This window comes from Molothrus aeneus, chromosome 32 (assembly GCF_037042795.1).
Source record: "Molothrus aeneus isolate 106 chromosome 32, BPBGC_Maene_1.0, whole genome shotgun sequence".
Taxonomy (NCBI): Eukaryota; Metazoa; Chordata; class Aves; order Passeriformes; family Icteridae; genus Molothrus; species Molothrus aeneus.
The window spans coordinates 1,387,465-1,407,093 of NC_089677.1; positions in this window are offsets into that span (position 1 = coordinate 1,387,465).

Genomic DNA, 19,629 nt, shown 5'->3' on the forward strand with positions numbered 1-19,629 from the left:
ATTGCACGTGCCAAGAAACTGAATTAAATTTTATTTCCCAGAGATTCTCAAGTGTTTTAGGATCTTGAACTATCAGACACAAAAATGTTTTGTAAATGTACATATCTCTCATTGTAGCCATTTAGTGCATTCATAAGTTGGCATTGTTATTTTTAATGACAATGACACAACAAGTGAGGACTGTTTCACTGTAATTTCTATCTAAAGTGTTGCAAAGGCTGTTTAAAGCCAGGAATGGAATGTGTCTAAGCATGATTTCTCAAAATTCAAATTAATGAGGAGACATTCAGTCAAGAAAATTGAACCCTACTGTACATAAACTGTTTTATTTTTATGAGAAGGCAATTCAAATCTGTCATATGTATGGTGTGAAATGTTCTCCAGTAAGGTATCTGCAGGAGTCATGTTGTGTCCAAAGTCTGGGAAGAACAATTAGCATTAGACAATTAGCACCTAAAGGGTTTGACTCATCACACACAGTTTGGTACTCCCAAACCAAAGATGATGCCTCTGAGGCCAGCAGAATCCCCTTCTTTGGTCACAGTGGTGGTGGCAAAGGTGTCCTTTTGATCCATTATGGCCCCCCTATGAAGGTTCCTTTGGGGGAAGATGTGGGGAGGTTTTCCTGACCATATAGACCCAGAGAAGGGAAAGTCCCCCAAAGAGAATTGCCAGAGGGTTTCAGACTTCCTAGTTTTGAACTGGCCAGCCACAGCAGTCCACAGCCATTCTGTTCTTCCATCCCTCATCCTCGTTTTGTTCCAGCTCCTCTTCCTCACATCCTCTTCCTTAAATGTCTCTGACACACCTGTACTTCATCCTTACACATTACCCTTTTCAGGGAAAAAAATCAAAGCCACCTCATTGTTTAAAGAATTTTAGAGATGTGATTTCTCAAAGCTCTCTTACCTCCTATCCAGACACATCTGTGGGACTGGGGTGCTTTGTGCCTACTCTGTGCAGGTATGGCCAGATATGACTCCTGGGATACATGGGCAATGCAAGTGCTGGCCCTGCGGACTATAAATCAAGGGTGATACACTTGATCCATGCACTCCAGAGAGGTATTTCAGCTTGTTCAACTTGCAGTCCCATCCCAGAATAAATTTATGCCAACAAACAGTGAAGTGCTACAAATAAATTACTTGTTGCACACACAACACTCCCTCTTCACTTCATCCCACTTTTCCCAAGAAGGGAGGGATCACAGCTGAATTTCCAAATTTCCAAATGAAAGGAAGGCTACCTTGGAGGTGGTATCTTCTATAATAGCAGTAACTGTCAGTAGGCTGAAGCCTCCCATTTATCTATCAGCATAGCAGAGCACATCTACACAAATTATTGTACAGGCTCATCTCATTTATATCCAGGTACTCCACCTTTTCCTTGTTTTTCCTGTAGACAAAGCTTACTACTGTCCTTTCTGTTTATATGTACATTTATATGTACCTGTTTGGTAGCCCAGATAAGTGAAACAATCTGAATGTTAAAAAAAAAAGTTGGTACAGTCATGAGTTTATTGAGTCTTTTTCAAGCTAAGCACCACACAGTCCACTCTCTGTTCCTACACCCATCCACACAGATCCATCATATCTGCTGGCAAATGTCCTAAGCACTTGTGTAAGCTTCCCCATGCATTTCTCTGCTTGACTTTACAGCATTCCCATCTTCTCCCATGTTATCTGGAATGTCAGATTCTGACCATTCTGAATTAAAAGAGTTCATCCATGTATGGCAGTGGCAGCCACCAAGTGAAACTCTTCAGTGTTGGAGGAAGAAATGCTGCATAGTCAGCTGGCATCTTTTCAAAAGATGGAGAATTTGATGTTCTCTCAGTGTTGAATCTTTTTGCCTGTTCTGCCTACTGGGTTAGAAGCTTCCTACCCAAATTCACCCCAATGACAGAATTTGTCAGTTCAGGACTGGTCTGGATGAAACTACGCTGTGACAAATGAGGCTGGAGGCTTAAAATACTGCTGGAATTGCAGTGGCTTAGTGTGGCAGGAGCAGACTGTGGTACAAGGGAGGGAATGTATTTCCCTGTCCAGCCAAGTGACAGGACTGATCCTCCTGAACCACACCTGCCTTCACTCTTGCCTGCTCAGAAACACACTGACAGCAGTCACATACTTCTGTAATCCCCATTGTGCTGGAACATTCCTCTCCCCTTCCTTTTCCCCTTCAGTTTTTTTTTTCCTTTTTTACTCTCTCTTCCTATTTTTTGCTTTCTTTTTTTTTTTTTCTTTTGTCATTTTCATGCTGTGCTTGTGACTGCATGAATAGGCTGTGTGCAGGCTATTTTGTGTACATACTGCATCATTCCATAAAATGACAACAGTGTAATTATAATGTTCAACAGGAAACATTGGCTGAGCAGACAAGGCTTTAATAACAGCCTGAGAGCTGTGAGTTCACCCACTCCCTCTGCTCCACCACCATATCTGGGTGTATTCCCAAGAGAAAAAATGTTTGGTCAATCATGTTCACCTTTTCCCAAAGGCAAACAATTAGCATCTCCTGTGCTCTAAATCAGACATTTAACTCAAATCAGGAATCTACCGATAGAAACAAAAATAATTTCAGCACTATTTAAACAGTAACAAAACAAATTTGTTCATCAGCATTATGCTTTCAAAAGCCACGCCTGAAATTTATTGACCTTTAAGTGCGTGGGCAGGTGTTGCAACATATACTTTTATATCACTCTTGCCTCACTTTCAATTGGGACCACATACATATTACTGTCCTTGAAGGGTTTAAAGGACATGCTGATTCTCCCAAGGAGTTAACAGATCTTGTTAACAGTTGCTGCAGTGCTCTATTAGCTTATCTATCAGAGAACTTTATGGCTACATTTAGTTTAATTAAAGAGTGTCCTAGAAAAGGACTAATGATACTTTTCATTATAAATATACCAGTTCACATTCAGAAAAATTTTTGCAAAGAAAGAAGACAGGAAGAAAGTTGACTGGAACCAAAAATTACTTCTGGCAATTAAAATCTTGTAGCATTTTTTTGATATGTATCTTGTTGATACGATCCATTACTTGATTTTTTCATTTAGTCATTTTGAAACTTATAGTCAAAACCATGCTGACTTCCACTGGATAAGTATTATTTCCTTCAGTAATCCCACCAAAATGACATTAATTCCCTTGGAGGCAAAGTGTTTACAGTATATTAAAAAAATCTGACTTCTAGATATAAAAGCTTTTCATTGCCCTGAACCTAGGAGAAGACATGTTTTCTTCAGGGGGAAAAATACAGCAGAAATCAGGCACACACTTTTTACTGGAGGAAGTAACTTTGCAATGTCATTACTAGATTTCAAAACAGGTTGTTTGACAGTGTCATGGAGAAATTCAGGAGGACTGAAATTCAGGAGGCCAGCCTCCTGCTCAGAGTGAGCATATCTTAGAGCACATTTTTGACAGGATAAAGGATCAGGCAAAGATTAATCTAGCTCCATGGGGTGGGAGCTGAATCAGCCCTGAAAAAGTATTTTGTTAATGACTGCTCCTGATTCAGAGCTGGGTGAGGCCTCTCATCCTCTCTGGCCCTCATTTTCTAATTCCAGCAGCTATGAAGAGGAACTCCAGGGAGGTGCTGATGTACATCACTGGACCTTAGCTGGGAAAAGCTGGGACAGGCTGGTCTGCACAGGTTTGGACACTGTTTATAGCTCCTATAGATGGACACCTGCAAGTCTCCTAGACTTTCCGGATACTCTGAAATTGTTGTGTTCATCTTTTTTATTGGTTCTCCCTGAGATAAGTGCCAGTTTTCCAGCATTCTGTACCCCTTGGGCATAACCCATATTGCATCCTTCTGTAATAGCCAGGTTTCAGTTGGTGAAGCTCATTGGTGGAGAGCTGTGTTAGTTGTGTTAGCAGAGCTTGTGCTGCAGGACCAGCTGCAAGGTCCTCCTGTTGTCACCTCATTTATGTACCTCACAAGTACAGTTCCTGCCCCAGCAGGTGCTCTGCTATTCTGGTTTCACGTATGGAGGCAGTTTCTTCCCCCTGCTGCTCTTACTTAGCAGGGAATGGATGAGAGCACAAGGAAAACTGTTTGGACACTTGGAGATTCCAGAGCCTGCTGTCTTGAAGCTCACGCTGTGAAAATGTCACACGCTTTAATCCTTCGATCTCCAGCATCCACAGCATCTCAGCACAGGAAAGGAAGCAGTGCTGCTTGAAGCCTGGCACAGGAGGGCCATGAGTTGCTACTGGTGGTCTCTCTGCCTCCCTGCCCCTCCCTGGACAGCCTTACCCAGCTCAACATGTCCCTCCTTCCTAATGTCATTGCTCAGGTACCAACTGCCTTTTATTTCATTGTCTACACAATTAACATATCCAGTCCAGCACACAGAAGTCTGTTCACTCACATTTTTACTCAGTTATGGCCAACTTTAAAGCCTGTGCATTCCACCTCTAAATTTTGTGTTCAAAGTCTTGTCTAGTTTTTGAACCCCTTGTTGGCACTGGTGTTTCCATAGGGTGTAATCCATCTAACATTGCCGGAAAACAAAATTCTCACATAAACACAGAATCACTGAGGCTGGAGAAGACCTTGCAGGTCATTGAGTCCAGCCTGTGACCAATCCTCACCTTGTCACCCAGCCCAGAGCACTGAGTGTCACCTCCAGTCATTCCTTGGACACCTTCAGGGATGGGGACTCCAACACCTCCCTGGGCAGCCCATTCCAATGACTGACCACCCTTTACATGAGGAAATTCTTCCTGATGTCCAACCTGAGCCTCCCCTGGTACAGCTTGAGGCCCTGTCCTCTCATCCTTTCACTGATTGCCTAGGAGAAATCTTCAGGTACATTTCTGATCCCAGCTTTGTTGCTTCTCATCAAGCCCCTGGCCCACTTAGTCAGGTGTCTCATCTCTGGCACTGGTGCTGTCTGATGCTTTCAAGGAAGACCAAGACATTCCCTGAAGGACATTCCCTTCATCCCTGTCCTTGCAGCAATCACATCTGTGCCCTGAGATAGAAGGCCCTCACGCCCTAAGGAAAAAACCTAAATTGCTCTTAAAGTGTTAGAGCTATTTATATATTTACCAAAAGTATATAAAAATATACTTTGTTGTGTGTATATATATATATATATACATATATATATATATATATGAAAAAATATCTATATTAAAAAATCTGTCCTAATTTAACTAAAACAACTGTTGTGTCTTTCCTGAAAGGGGCTAGTGGAAGCCAAAAACCCTTGTTTCCATCTTCAGTGTGGCATTTCTGGGTCGTGTTTTCAACTCTCCACAGAGGGTGGAGGTCACCACAGACTCTCACAAGAAACCTACCTGGCAGCAGGGACAATGTGCAGCTTTCACAACTCCTGCCTGTAAACCTGAGCTTGTTCTCACTCCAGGACTCAAGGTCTTCTCTTTGGAACCTCGAAGAACAAGTGTGAGCGATATAACAATAGAATTGGGGGGTATGGTCATGAGGCTCTGATTGTCAGCGTGTTCCCATATTTGCACAGAGTTTTAATGCACTTCAGAAGCTGGAGATAAGCCTACAACTCATGTGAAAATAGTAATTTTTCTTTGTGAATCTGTGGCTGTCAGTAAAACATACTGCTTTGGTGTCAAACTGAATTTCTCAGGATTTAGCTTACACAGAGGTGTACTTCATCTTCTTGCTGAAGGCTTCCTGGACCCCAGGAGAAGAGAGGAGAGCTGGGATGACATCCCTGTAGAAGCTATTTGGATCAGTTGCCTTTAAAAATCTTGATGTGATAATAACCCTGATAGTCAGAATGTTTATCCAACTACATAAATATGAATGCAAGCCCTACATTCAGGCACAAATAACTCTATTCCTGGAGTTTTCTTTTGCATGTTGTCAACTAGGAAATCAAATTATCCATTTATTTGTTTTGTGCTACTGAAGCAAGGCAAGACATGGGAGGGTGAAGATGAGAATACAGACATTAATTTTCTATATTCACTCTTCCTAAAGAATAATGAACTTTAGATGAAAAATCACCAATAATTGAATTATTCCAACAGAATACAGGAATTTTTATCTCTTTGTGCTGACCAAATCCTCGCTGTGCTTCACAAGTGTTGGCTGTGAAGCTGTTCTCTCCCAGAAAGTACCACAGGATAAGACTTCTGGCAACTAAAGCCCAATTCCCTGTCTCACCATGTTTGTGCTGGCAAGGCAGGGAGTGTTGTGTGTGAGTGGGTGGCAGGAAATGTGAAGGATGAGCTGTCAAGGGGTTAGGTGTGAGTGGGCTGCCTACATGTCCCTGAATTTTGTCTGTCCACATAGCAGCTTTATTTGATGCTGCAGCATTATGCCAACCTTTGGCAATTGGCAGTGAGCCCTCAAGGGAACAGGAGCAAGGTGAGTATAATCGGAGCAGTTTATATTTTCTATTTCCAGCCTACCCCATGCAGTGGAAGATTGCACTGTCCCGTATATGGTTCTTCTGGGGAATTGTGTGCATCTTTTTGGGAATCTGTGTGGGTGCAGCCATTCTCTGCACCTCCTAAGGAATAGGGGAGGAAGACACTCTGCTTTTAATTGTCCATGTGAAAACCTGTCCTCCAGAGGGGATGCCAGAATGCACACAAATAATGAGTCTTATCACACAGCAGGCTTTCCACATAGCTATCAGCAGCACAACCTCTCTGAGTACATTTCAAACAACAAATGCAAACTAGTAGATTAAACAATGAGAAAGCAAAGGTGAATAATTTTAAAGTCATATGAATTGCTCTATAAATGTCTTTTATCCTCAGTGAGGCTTATGTGTCGCTGCAAAATGCCACACAGTGTAGCAGTGCTTGTTTGTTTCATTCTGCAAAAGCCAATTCTCAAGGCAAGACAAATGACAGGTGAGTATATCCTGGTGGCCAAATATTTGCCAAAAGTAAAATCAATCTTTATTTCTTTTCTCACTTTTTTTTTTCCTTCTTTCCTGTCACAGTTTACTTCAAAGCTAAGCAAGAGCTAGAAGTAATTTCCCTTAACTCCTGTGCCCCTGTTCAGGCAGTGTAATGCCTGCTGCAATAGGTCAGAGCCTCAGCTCTTCTAGGAACCCTTGTTGATTTATGTGGCCAATAACACAGCCCATAACAACTCCCCAAATGCTGCTTTTGAATCATTATCAAAAGGTGAGTCATGGCAAACATCCTGTCCCTGATCTCCCCTCAGAGGGTGAGTTTCGTCCTTGGAAGAATCAGGTTTTATCCCTTCAGCATCTCCATCTGCTCCCTCATGTAATGCAGGATCCCATTCCAGATGCCTCCAGGCTGAGCAGAATGCTGGAGATTGCCTTTCACTGGCTCTGTGGCAAAGAGCTAGATGATTCCATAAGTCTTTTCTTTCCCTCATTTCATTGCTGCCCAATTCCCTAACCACTTTACAGAAAGCAAAAGAGGAATTTGGTTCAGACTGATTTGGTTCAGATAGAATTCTGCTGCATGTGCAGTGGCAGGCTGAGAGGTGGGAACACATCCAGAAGTGTCACCAGGTCACTGGGGTCTCAGCTGGAGCAGTGGCCAACAGCCAATACCTTCAAAAATCAAACTCACTGGATTTGATAAGCCCAAAACGTGTGAGACTTTGCCCTTTTACTGAGCTCTCAGAATTAAAGCAACTGCTGAAGTTACTGGAAAGTGGGGGGAAAGCAAGAAAACAGAAAAACCCTGTAGCTTTGTCCAACTCATGTGTTTTCTGGAAAGTGTGCTTAGTTTCCCTTCTTATAAAAGGCATCCAGTCCTACCTGACAGGTTTACCTTGAAGACATTTTATTTCTGTCATTCTAAATTCCTTTTGAAAAGAAGGACAAGGGCAGAGATGTGCTTGCCAAATGCATTAATTCAAGATAGTAGCAGAACATCCAACCCATTTATAGTGAAATGGCTCAATATTAATCACCTCATTAGTAGTGTAATTCACTAAAAATGTATGATAGAGGAGACAGTTAAGTAGAGCAAACATCCAGGGTTTGGAAGTGAATCTTTTAAGCAGCAGTAGCCTTTCAAAGCTTTTGAAATTTAATCAGAAGGATGCTGGTAATCTCAGATCACCTGTAGAACCTGTGTCTCTGTATGAATTGAACATGGGTACCAAATCCACCTGCAGGGAGATCACCTCTCTTGTCACCTCTTTGGAAATATCTGATTTACCTAGGTTGGATTATTAATTAACCCTCAGCAAGATGCCTCTGCTACAAATAGAGGAAGGAAGGAAGGAAGGAAGGAAGGAAGGAAGGAAGGAAGGAAGGAAGGAAGGAAGGAAGGAAGGAAGGAAGGAAGGAAGGAAGGAAGGAAGGAAGGAAGGAAGGAAGGAAGGAAGGAAGGAAGGAAGGAAGGAAGGAAGGAAGGAAGGAAGGAAGGAAGGAAGGAAGGCATCCTTTCTGACTCCTATATTTGGAAATCTGTAAAGACTCAGCTGGAATGGATGTCCTATATGTAGATCCTGATGTTATCTCTTGTTATCTCACCCAAATACCCAATAATTAGGGGGAAAAATTTGAAGTTTCACACAATATATACTGAAAAATATCCACAAATATTTTCCATTATGTAGCTCATATGAGAGCATGTGTGTCCCATAGACTAAAGGAAATCCAGTTCAGTATCAGAAGCTTCTAAGACTAATAAGCGAGTTAAGGCCTTTCTAGCACAAAATCAAGGTATATTTTTGTTGCATTCAGACTATATAATGCCTTTTTTCAGGATTTTGACACTGGGTAAGTTGGATTCTGGGTTTGCCACTTTGAAATAATTTTTATACTTCCCATGTCATGATTTACAGACAAGCTTTCCTTTTCTCCCAAACCTCTGCCACACACTTCTATTCTCCTCCATTCCTGCTCAAGAAAAGCCACCTCTGAGCTGGAGCAGAGTTTAGTGTGTGTGGCAGGGTTTGAAGGGACTTGAGCAGCAGCAATCCAGAATAAACTTTTCTGTGCTAGGCAGAGTGAACACAGTTCTGGGGGAGGAAAGGAGTATTTGGGCATGGCAAAAAAAGTAGTATTGATAGATTTGCCAAGATACAGATGCTGAAATCCTGCTGAATTTTGGGGTATTTTACAAGTTATTTAATTGCTTTAACAGTACTCTGTTCCATATTAAAATAATCTTTCTCAAGATCCTGGCTAAATCTCTTTTCTGTTTTCATTCAGCAATTGTTTATTACTGCAGTGAAGCAGGAGGTTTGACTTTGTTTGACTTGGTGTATACCTCACTGCAAGGCCCTACCCTAGAAGAGCTGCAAAAGCAATCTTCTTTCTTTGGCACTGTTGGCACCTCACCCCAGCCCTGACAGGTAAGAAAAGTGGGATATTGCTTTATGAATTGCACTTACCACAGCTTTGCAAGCTTCTATTTGCATCTGCATTTGTGAACTTTTTAATCCATCCAAGAAGGAAAATCAGCTTAAAGAAATTAGGCTCTCAGCACAGGTAAAAAAGGGCTGTGAATTAACATGGTGCCCAGGTGATGTGCAGTAACATAAATTTCTTTGGATTTGTTTTGGATAACTGTTTTAGCAGTTTTGTGCTGGTGGAACTATTACAGGTCTCCATGACTGTAATAGCAACTTGTGCTTTGTGTGGTTTTCATGAGGTTGAATTGTCTTTACATTGATGAATCCCAGAGAATGCTCTTTCACTTAAAAGCTACCAGATAAGCCATGTCTCTGCCCAACACACACTGGGGGTGATCATTGACCATTTCTGCACAGCAAAGCCAACTTTATGCCCAGTTTTATTCTCTCACCAGCTTTGACATCTCCCATCTTAGCAATAGATCCTGAGTGTCCAAAAGAAGACTTTCGAAAGGGTCCCAAATACTTTCCTCCTTATTTAGCATCACCATCTCAACTTCTTCATATCTCCTCTGGAAACTGTTCACCTTTTTTGGAAACCTCTCTGCAAGCTACTTTATTAATAATGCATAATTTAATTTTTTTATTACTGACTTAAAGAAATAAAATTTTAAACACTGCATTAATGTGTAATGTATGAAATGAAGGGTGCTTAGTAGAAATTCATTAAGACTTGCCATTAATTTTCCACTTTTCCCTGCTGCCTCCATTTTGTATCTGTGGTCAGAAGTAATCCTGACCAAACTTTCTTTTACTGGATTTTTTCATCCCTGGCAGTGACAGGTACCACTGCCAGCAGTGGCAGCAGCTGTACAAGATGAGCAGAGGATACCTTTTCACCCTGAGGTCTGTGTTTGGGCATAACATGGAGCTGAGAGCCCCCCCAGCCCTGATTCTCCGCACACCTTGCTGTTTCCAGGACACCTCTTGCAGGAATGTGCAGCCTCACCAAGCTGCCTGAGCACTTCATGCTTTTCACTTTGTGCTTTTCAATTGCATCTGCCACAGCTGCAACATCAAACAGGCACAGCACTTGGAAATGGATTGTACACCACAGTTTGAGAGCCCCTGACACACAGCAAGATGCAGTCAGAGGCGAAAGCTGCTTCACTCTGACTCTATTGATTCCTGAGTTTATTTTGCAGGAATTGGGCCTGGTTGCTATTGAAAGCAATAAAAAAGATTCTCTCCTGCAGGCACTACAGCAGGGTTTTCTGTGTGAGAAGCCTGCCAAACTGATGGCTGTGCAAACCAAACTCTTTCATGGAGGAGTGACATTATGCACAAGCAGAGACAGTAGGATATCTTCCTTCTCTTACTAATGCACTGCATTTCACACCCAAAGGGCATTATTTGCTGGGAGAGTAAATATTTTGCATTTGTCCTAACTGCAGTCCTGAGTATTTTTACTGTTTGAGAAACCTAGAAAAAGAGTTTGCTCTTTCCTTTTAGCGTGATCCTTTGTAAGGTTTTGTGGTGGTGCATCCCCCTCCTGCCTGGTCTGCACTATGATCTCAGAGTGACTGAAACACTCATTTCACAAGAGATTTTAAATGGCATGTGCCTGGGTTTCTTTCCTGCCGTTCCATGTGGTGTTGTATAATCCCTGAAAAACATACTTTTTCTCCCTTCTACCAAATACATTTAAAGAAAACAGGTTCTCAGCTCCTTATTCCATCGATGCTTGAGAAGAGGTCTACAGTTTTCCATCTTAGTTACAACTCAATTACCACACCTCCTACTCTGACCAGCAGAGTTGAAGAAAACTCTTAAAGATGTATTTTTATTGACATCAACAGCCTGAGATAAAATCTCAGTTGGATCCCCAGTGTCCATTGGGCTATGAGGAACTTGGGAGTACCTCATGGGTGTGTTGCTCTTCTACTGAATTCAAACAAGTTCTCGCCTTATATTTAATGTAGAAGTTGAAGAAATTAGTAAATTCAAAGCAAGACACAGAAGAATGTACAGCATTTCCAGTGAAACTGGGCTTGCCTTGATCTCATTCCCAAGCTGTAACATGGCTTGATGCTCATAAAATCCAGCCCAGTTTTGTTGAAAGTTTTATGAACTTCCTTCAGCCTTCAGCCTGGGAATTAACTCAATTTTCAGCCAGACAACATACCCCGATAGACAGTGTGTGAGTGGGAGGATATATATGTGGCATTGACATAGGTTTTCATATCTGTTTCAAGTAATACTTTAGAAAACAAGAACATTAATAACAGCTTGAAAAACTAACTTCAGAATAAACCTTGTTCAACATAGCTTGGGTCTAATATCTGCAGCCCAACACTGGTGGGAGTTCGGGTCTTTGATGCCACAGCCTGGAAACTAAAAGTGGATATTCTGAGTGCATTCACAGAGGGATCTTTTTCTTGGCACTCAACTCTTCCTCAATAGCTGAAAATTCCACAAGAGAGATTGCACATTTTTGGCCAGTGTATTTCTGATAGAGGACAAAATCTTGCTGTCAAAGATGATGAAGAAAACCCCAGTTATGTTTACCAAGGAAATCATCAGCACAGAAGTCAGGAAATGAAGGTTGTGGGAATTCTCTCACCCTGGTGCTGGTAGTGGAAATCTCCAGACAGGCAGGATATTTCCAGCTTATACCTCACCTCTCATAGGTGCTCTGTCAGATTGTTCTTTCCTGATACCAATAATCAGATCAACTGTAGTTTAGGGCTGTATATTTTCTCCTCTCTCCCTCTCTCTCTCTCTGCCTATACATGATGATAAAGACAGCAGTGGTGCTGCTGTACTTGCTAAACCCCAAAGTAAAAGGACTTCCTGGTGTGTTCCTGAGGTGCTGGGCCGTGCTGCTTTGTGCTGTTTTCCAGCAGTGTTTGTGGCCTGGGAGCCATGGAACCCCTGGATAGATGGCATGGAAATGGCATGTCTGGAGTGCCATGACAGCTGACATATGTGGGCACAGCTCAGCCTGTGAAACAGGCTGTGCTTATGCATATTCATTAAATGTAAACTCATTATGTAAATGCACAGGCTTCACAGAGCATTTTCATTTGCTGGGTGTTTTCTTTGGTAGATCATAAATCACTGCCATGTTAAAAATCAGTCAGTGTATAAACTGTGTCAAATCCTTCATACAATGAAATAATTTTCAAAATTATATTCATTGTCATTAGGGCAATTTTTCCACCAAGAAATCATTTTTCTAATGACATGACTCCACAGACAAAAGAAGCAGTTGCAATAATAAGGCATCATTCCTGTGCAAGAGCTGATTGGAAAGTCAGAAGACAAGAGCTCTGTAACATTGTAAATGACTGAATTTTGAATTGCAGAAAAACTATTTTTGACTGCTACAAAACAAGCTGGTTGGTTTTTTTTCAGGTTAATGTGTAAACTGTATTAGAATAGTTCATGTGTAAAGTGTATTAAAACTGTTGCATCCTGATTGAAAGGGAACAGTAGCTTCTTTTAATTATTGCAGGAAGAAAGGTTGTCCTTCAGAGATTTTTCTTCCTAAAACTAAAAAAATGTAAATTTACTTGCAAGTTTCCCTTTGCTGCAACTTTCCTGAAAAATGCTGGCTTTCAGCATCTTTAAGAGACCATATTGTAAAGCATACAGGAAATGCTGGTTTTCTTGCTTATAGAACATCAGTGACTGTTTTGGGGTCTTTTTTAACAGACTGGGACACAGGTGGTTTTCCCTGAGAAGGCAGAGGGGGAAGCCAGGAAGAGGACCATGACTGTGGCTCAGCTCTAGAGCAACCTTGTACCATCCTGAAGATGAGAACTCATTGTTATCTTCATTCTTTATCAGTGTCTTGGGACACCTTGACTCAGACTAAGGCACAGCTTAGTGTGGTTTCAGATGAAGAGCAAAAATAATATGTGGTGAGCAAAATGAAATGGTTTTGTGGTTGGGCCAATGGCTCAAATTAAATGAGGGTTTTCCACACTTGAAAGTAATTTCAAATATAAGTGTGAACACAAATGGAAACAGTCATTTTTTGAAGCAATGCCCATGCAGGTATTCTTGTTCTCTAGCACGTGTGTACATTTTGGTATTGATTAATCCTTTTGGAAATTATGCTATATTTTGTGTGGAAAGAATGAGGACATCCAAAAAAGCTGCTGCTTAAGAAACAGCTACGGCACAAGGGCTTCTTTGGCTGGAGTCCTGCTGCAGATGGGCACATACAGCTTTCCTGGGTTCTCTTCTAGATAGCTGATTGCCGTGTTTTTCCCTGTTCCCAGCACACACCCAACACACAAGAGTGTTAATTGTCAGAGCTATCCCTGTGAAGTTGCTAAGCAACAATACTGGGCCCCAGCATCAGCTCTGCCACCAGGCACTCCTGCTGCCACAGGATGCCTCTGGCTCAGCAGATGATTCTGCAGTCAGCAGAGAAATGCTCAGAAAACTTAGCTCACCCCCTCAGATCCCACAGTCTAATCCAGCTCACTTAACAAAAATAATTAGTAATTTCATTTTTGTAATTTAACTCCAGCTGATTAAAAATTATTCCAGTCTAAAATTTCTATAGTAAGACCAGTTTATTCTGTTAACAGCCAATCATTTCAGATGTTTAAACCAATCACTCCTACTTGAGATGAGCTGATTGCCTTTATGATTTTAAGGTATTATTGTAGTAAGTGAACATATATCTTGACATCCTATGAGGCTGAAGCAGGGTGAACACCTGTTCAGTCACTGCAGTTATGCTTCCCAGAACTGAGCCTGAGATTTTCCAATATTATCACAGATGTTTTCAGCCTGGTGTCCCAATCAAAGCCAAAGCTATTGGGGAACTTGCAATCTTTGGGTAAATCAACAAGCCTTACAATCATTAAAAACACAAATCTGTGTACTCTTGTCATCCCAGCCTGCTTACAGATCAAGAATTCTGGGCCGCATCATCTGCTCTTAATGTAGCGTGTGCCCTGTGGAGTTTGCCCTCTGTGTGAAAGGTTCAAGCCCTGAATACTTTTGAGACAGCAGCAAAATTCCTAATCAGTAATGGAATCCATTGTTTTATCTATTCTCAGAACAAATAATTCTAGGGCTGCCAGAGGTAATAAAACCAACATTTTTATGGCTTAGTGTCCTGCAGTGGTTTTGAAGTCTGACTGAAGACAATGGCACTTAGTGGATTTACTTTCTGTGTCAATTCTCTGTCACCAAGCTAAGGAAAAGTCACACTGCAGCTTCTCTCCCTCACCAAGAGAGTCATACTCTCTTGTTCTTTTTTCCTCACTGTGCTTAAAAATCTTGTAAGAACCTAATTATTGGTCAAGTTTGGCTGCACTTGGACCCCTCAGAAGCTACTGGAAAAAAGATAAGGTAAACAAGCACTCAAAAGCTATGATTAAAATAGCTTCTTTTCCTTAAGGAAGCAGCCTTAGCAGCCAGTCTTAGTAACTCCAAAGAATCCATTCTTGTGCACATTTCCAGCTATCAGAAGTATGTGGATTTCAGCCTGAGGAAGGTATCTTGAATGAATAGATTTTCATCCAAATCCTAGACCCTTGTCAAAATGGCTTGTCACTCTTTCTTTGGTTTTGTTATAAGTAGTATTTTGCATAAATATTTATTATTCTCATTTTCTACGTTCACTTATGACACCTTGTTATCAAGTTTAGCAATATCACTGTTTTAACACATTTGATTTTTCAATTTCTTTGAATTTTTGGAGTCTCAAAAACTCTTATGGTCACTGCAGGTGTTGGCAGAATGAATTTCATTGACTAGCAATATGAATGCTTTATTTCTTTGCCTTTTCTATGCTTTAAGAAATATTTGATAGAGCTATAGCAGTTTGTAGGCCACAGATAGAAATGGCTACTCTAAAGTTACCCTTTTATTTTGTTTGGTTTTATTGTGTTTATAGTCAGCCACGTCCTGAAACTATTCTCAGCTAAATTCTGGAAAATATTTTATAATGTTAAGCCAGAATTTTTCGTGTCTTTTGATTTTCAAGCATATCTGTGCTGCCTTAGTCTGAAAGAGATTAAATATGTGTGCTGCTCTGGGAAGTGGGACCACACCTCTGGAAACCAGTGAAAGTAAGAGGGATAGCAGCAAAATAATCCCAGGCTCAATCAAATTTTATTGATGATTACAGCAGAGTATAATAGTGACCAGCACATTGCACAGTGACAAGTACACTGTGAGAGAAATTCCAGTTTTGTTTAGGTTAGTGGGAGTTTTATCCTCGACGTCAGTTGAATCAGGATTTACATTTTATTATTTTGGGGTTTAATAGTCTTACATAATTATACTCCATAGAAGATTGAAAAAAATCTGACATACCCTGCTCTTGTTAGTTTTGCTTTCCCTCTCTTTATGTCAGTGTTTCTTTCACTATAACCTTCTCATCTAGCATTTAGTTTCTTATCTGTATTAGGCAGACTCCATGCAGCACTTCACTGTTCACAGACTTTTTTCTGTTGAGCAGACAGTTGTTCTTTTTCTTTTTGGATGTAGAGTCTGAGCACCCCTGAGGTCATCCAAGATCAATAAGGGGCAGCAATAGCACTGTGCCATGGCTGGCAGCTAAAAATTTTTCTGCATCAGCCTCTTGAGTGCACAAGTGGTTTACCTTGGGGGACTGGTAATGACATGAGGAGCCTTCTCCACAAACATGCTGGAAGGGGCCTCACTAGAGCACCTTGTTAAAATTTCCCTTTTGTAAGTGGAAATTGCTTTGCCTCAAAGGTCAGCCCCTTTTCACGTATCACTTAATCATGACTATGAAAGATGACTTATCTCTGAGGCAATAAAAATGTTTTTCCTCCTGACATACTTTACATTAAAATGTTTTGGGTTTGTTTTTTTAAACAAGAAAAATTAGATGATATGACACCTTAAAATTACCACCAAAAGGAGTCCAATATTACCTAAGAACATGAACATTCCGGATTCCTAGATAAAGCCAGGGGGCTTATCTTACCCCTCATGTCTAAAGTCCCAAATGGAATTGTGAAGAACACCATCTAAATGAAGACCATTTTCACCCATAAAATGACTGCAGATTGGTGGCCTTTTCTTCACTGTTTGTGACAGGGAGGTGACGACAACTTTCTATTATTAAAGCTAATAAACAGAGAAATCATTGTCACCATGGTTCTGCTTTCACCAAACAAATAAAATTTGTCACTGATGACACACTGAACATTAAACTAAGCACAGAGAAGGTTCAGGGTGAAATCCTGGTCCCTCTGGAAACACTGGACCTTGAAGCATGACTTGAACATCCCTATAAGGGAAGTTATTCAGTGTCTTAGCAAAATCTCTTTTTTTTTTTCTCTTCTGTGCACTGTAAGAAAGCATCCTGGTGATCAGCACTTGTGGGTTTTATGAGTCCTTCACAGGTTCAGATGATCAATACCACTGGAATACTTAATATATCTTTTCTAACTATGAGCAAACAGCCATGGTGGCAATGGGAGAATGTTGAAAGTATATGTAAAAATTTAATCAATAAAAAAAAAAAAGAGAGGATTCATGGAAGATTAAACTTATTAAACACCTTTAAATGTAGGGTCAGTTTTATAGTAAAATCATGAGTCAAAAAAAAAATTTCAGGTCAGCACCTGAGTCAAACCTTGACCTGAGTCAAACCTTGGTGGTTTTATACAAATAGAAAGCCTCATGTCTGTTCCTCAAAACTGAACTCAAATTTATTTGAATCTCCTGTTTTCTGAAAAGTGGCTGTCAGCTTCTTCTGTGAGTATTTACTTAGTAAAAGCTAACCTGCTATTTAAAGTGTTGCAAAAGTGGCTTAACTGAAGTCTTATTTTCAGTCAGTTTAAATGAACAAGTTCAGTCTTGTGCAGATGCACTTAAATCAATGTACAGCTGCTATATAAAACTCCACCTATTGAATTAAGCTAGATCAACATAAGCCAGTTGTAAATCAATTTAACTGTGTCCATACATGGATTTGCTTGATGTTTAATGAAACTGATCTAAAAGAAAAAATCCACCCAAAACCACTGCAATTTTCCTTTGCAGGCAAAACCTATATTATGTTAATTTATATGGAACTAGAACTCCTCTGGCAAAGGTATTGAATAGCAAGGAGAACTGAATATCAACCTGAATTCTTGGTCTTGTTATTTTGACTATGAAGATTTTTTTGCATGAAGCCATGTTTCTCCCTCAGTGAGATTTAACCCATGCAATTATCTTCCCAAATGGTTGGGATTTTTTTTTGTTGTAAAGTAAGCTGATTAACTTAATCCAAACAGGATTTCACCCAATGTTTTTGTGCTGTCAGTAGTTGCACGGGCTCCTCACATCAGCAGTTACGTTCTTAATGAAATAGCCTGGGCTTTCAGTTTGATTTACAGATACAAGCAAGGAAAACTTTAAATTCAGTCAGAAAAATTGTCCATGTATTGTTTAGCCAGGATGTTCTGGTAGGGCTTCCTTTGTATCTAGGAAATTGATGCTGCCATGAATTTATGGCTTCTAATGACAGTGATCTTCAGTTTGTTCCTCATTAAAAAACATTAGTTCTAATTAAAGCTCCCACTTTTTGTACTTCTGGAAACTGTGTAAAGAATAATCATCCTTGTACATGTATCTATTGCTTAGTGAACTGATATTTCCAGAATTTATGGCATTTCTTCTCCAGGTCACTAGTTTTAGTGAGTACCTTTAAAGAGCAGCAAGAAAGAAAAAGTTCAGACTTGAACAACTCCAATTCCTAATGTCTTATCTGAAAATCAAATATCTACAGCCATGACAAACATATCCATAAAATACCAAATGGGTCTCTATGGCTTTGTCTAGACTTTTATTTCCCCCAAAATACAGCTGTTATTCTGATAAAAGCTATTGCTGCTCCCTGCAGACTTCCCCTGGCCAATAGGCAAAGACAACTCCAGCTACAGTCACACTTCTGTTTGTGTTGTGCTCATCCCCATCACATGTCCTGCACAGCACTCAGAAATTCAGAAGGATCATGAGAAAATAGTAGTGGTGTAGCCTTTCACACTCATTTGACCTGGAATAATGTATACATCTAACAGCATTAGTTTTGTACATGCTCATTATTTCCTACCTACACTGCAGAGCAATACCAGATTTCCCAGTGCCAGAGCCTAATGAATATTTTCTATGGTATAGAAGGAATTATTTGCCTGTAGTGGACTCTTCTTTGTTGTTCTGAGTTTTCTGGTTTTCTGTAGGCACTGAAAGGAACTGTCGCTACAGGCCCCCAGCTGGGTAATAATTATCATTGACTCCATGATTCTCTAAAGGTTGATCAATCACTTTATTGGACTAAATTTATTAAGAAACCCATTGCCCTTACAGACAGTCACAATAGAGGTGGACCCAATTGGTCCTTCAATCTAAGCGCCATCACCACTGGCCAATTCAGAAACCACCCTTTGGTGGAGCAAATCTCCATAACACATTCCACATGTTCACAACAACAGGTGCAGCAAGTGAAGATAAGAATTGTTTATCATTCTTTTCTCTGATCTTCTCACAGCCTTTTCCAGGACAGTGCCTGGGGAAGTTGTGCATTACTCTCTGTGGAGAGAGCATATGGAAAGAAAACCCACAGAATATGTACTAAGGGCAAACCTCTCTGCCAGGCAGGGCCCTCTCAGGGCTGTTGTTCCCAGCACAGTGTGAGCACAATGTTCTCAGTATAACACTACTCCAAACATCCAAATGTGTGGAGATTTTTAAGGGGGAAAATTTAGAAAACCACTTTGGATTTTCTGCAAGTACTTTCAACCTGTACTGGTACAGTTATCTTCAATAAACTATCCATATACTGAAGGAATGCGACCAGGAGAATAAATAACCAGATTTGACATGTTTCATTACCAAACATGGAAGTTCACAATGTCTTGTTTGTTGGCATCAGCATGGAGATTCAGGCCACTTTATCCTCTGGAGACAGCCCTCTCTTATTTTTGATGTTTTTCTGCCTCTTGCTCACCTAGACTCAGCCTTCCTCATCTCTTATTCCCTGTCTTTTGTACATATTTTTTTCCTATCAGCTCAGTCTCTCAAATCAAAATATTGTCCTCTTTTCATCTTCCTTCCCTATGTGTCTTGTTCCAGATCTTAACTTTCCTCTAACAGTGCTGAACTTGTAAAATTATCTTAAGAAAGGATGCTCTTTGTTTTTTGAGACTTTCAAGCCTAATCAACAAGAGTGGAGATTTAATTGGTGAAACACAGAGAGTGCCAGCAAGCTGCAAGTGATGCCCAGGTGTTAAAAAAATAAATCATTTGTGGGTAGAACCGCCTTGTTAAGGTTTA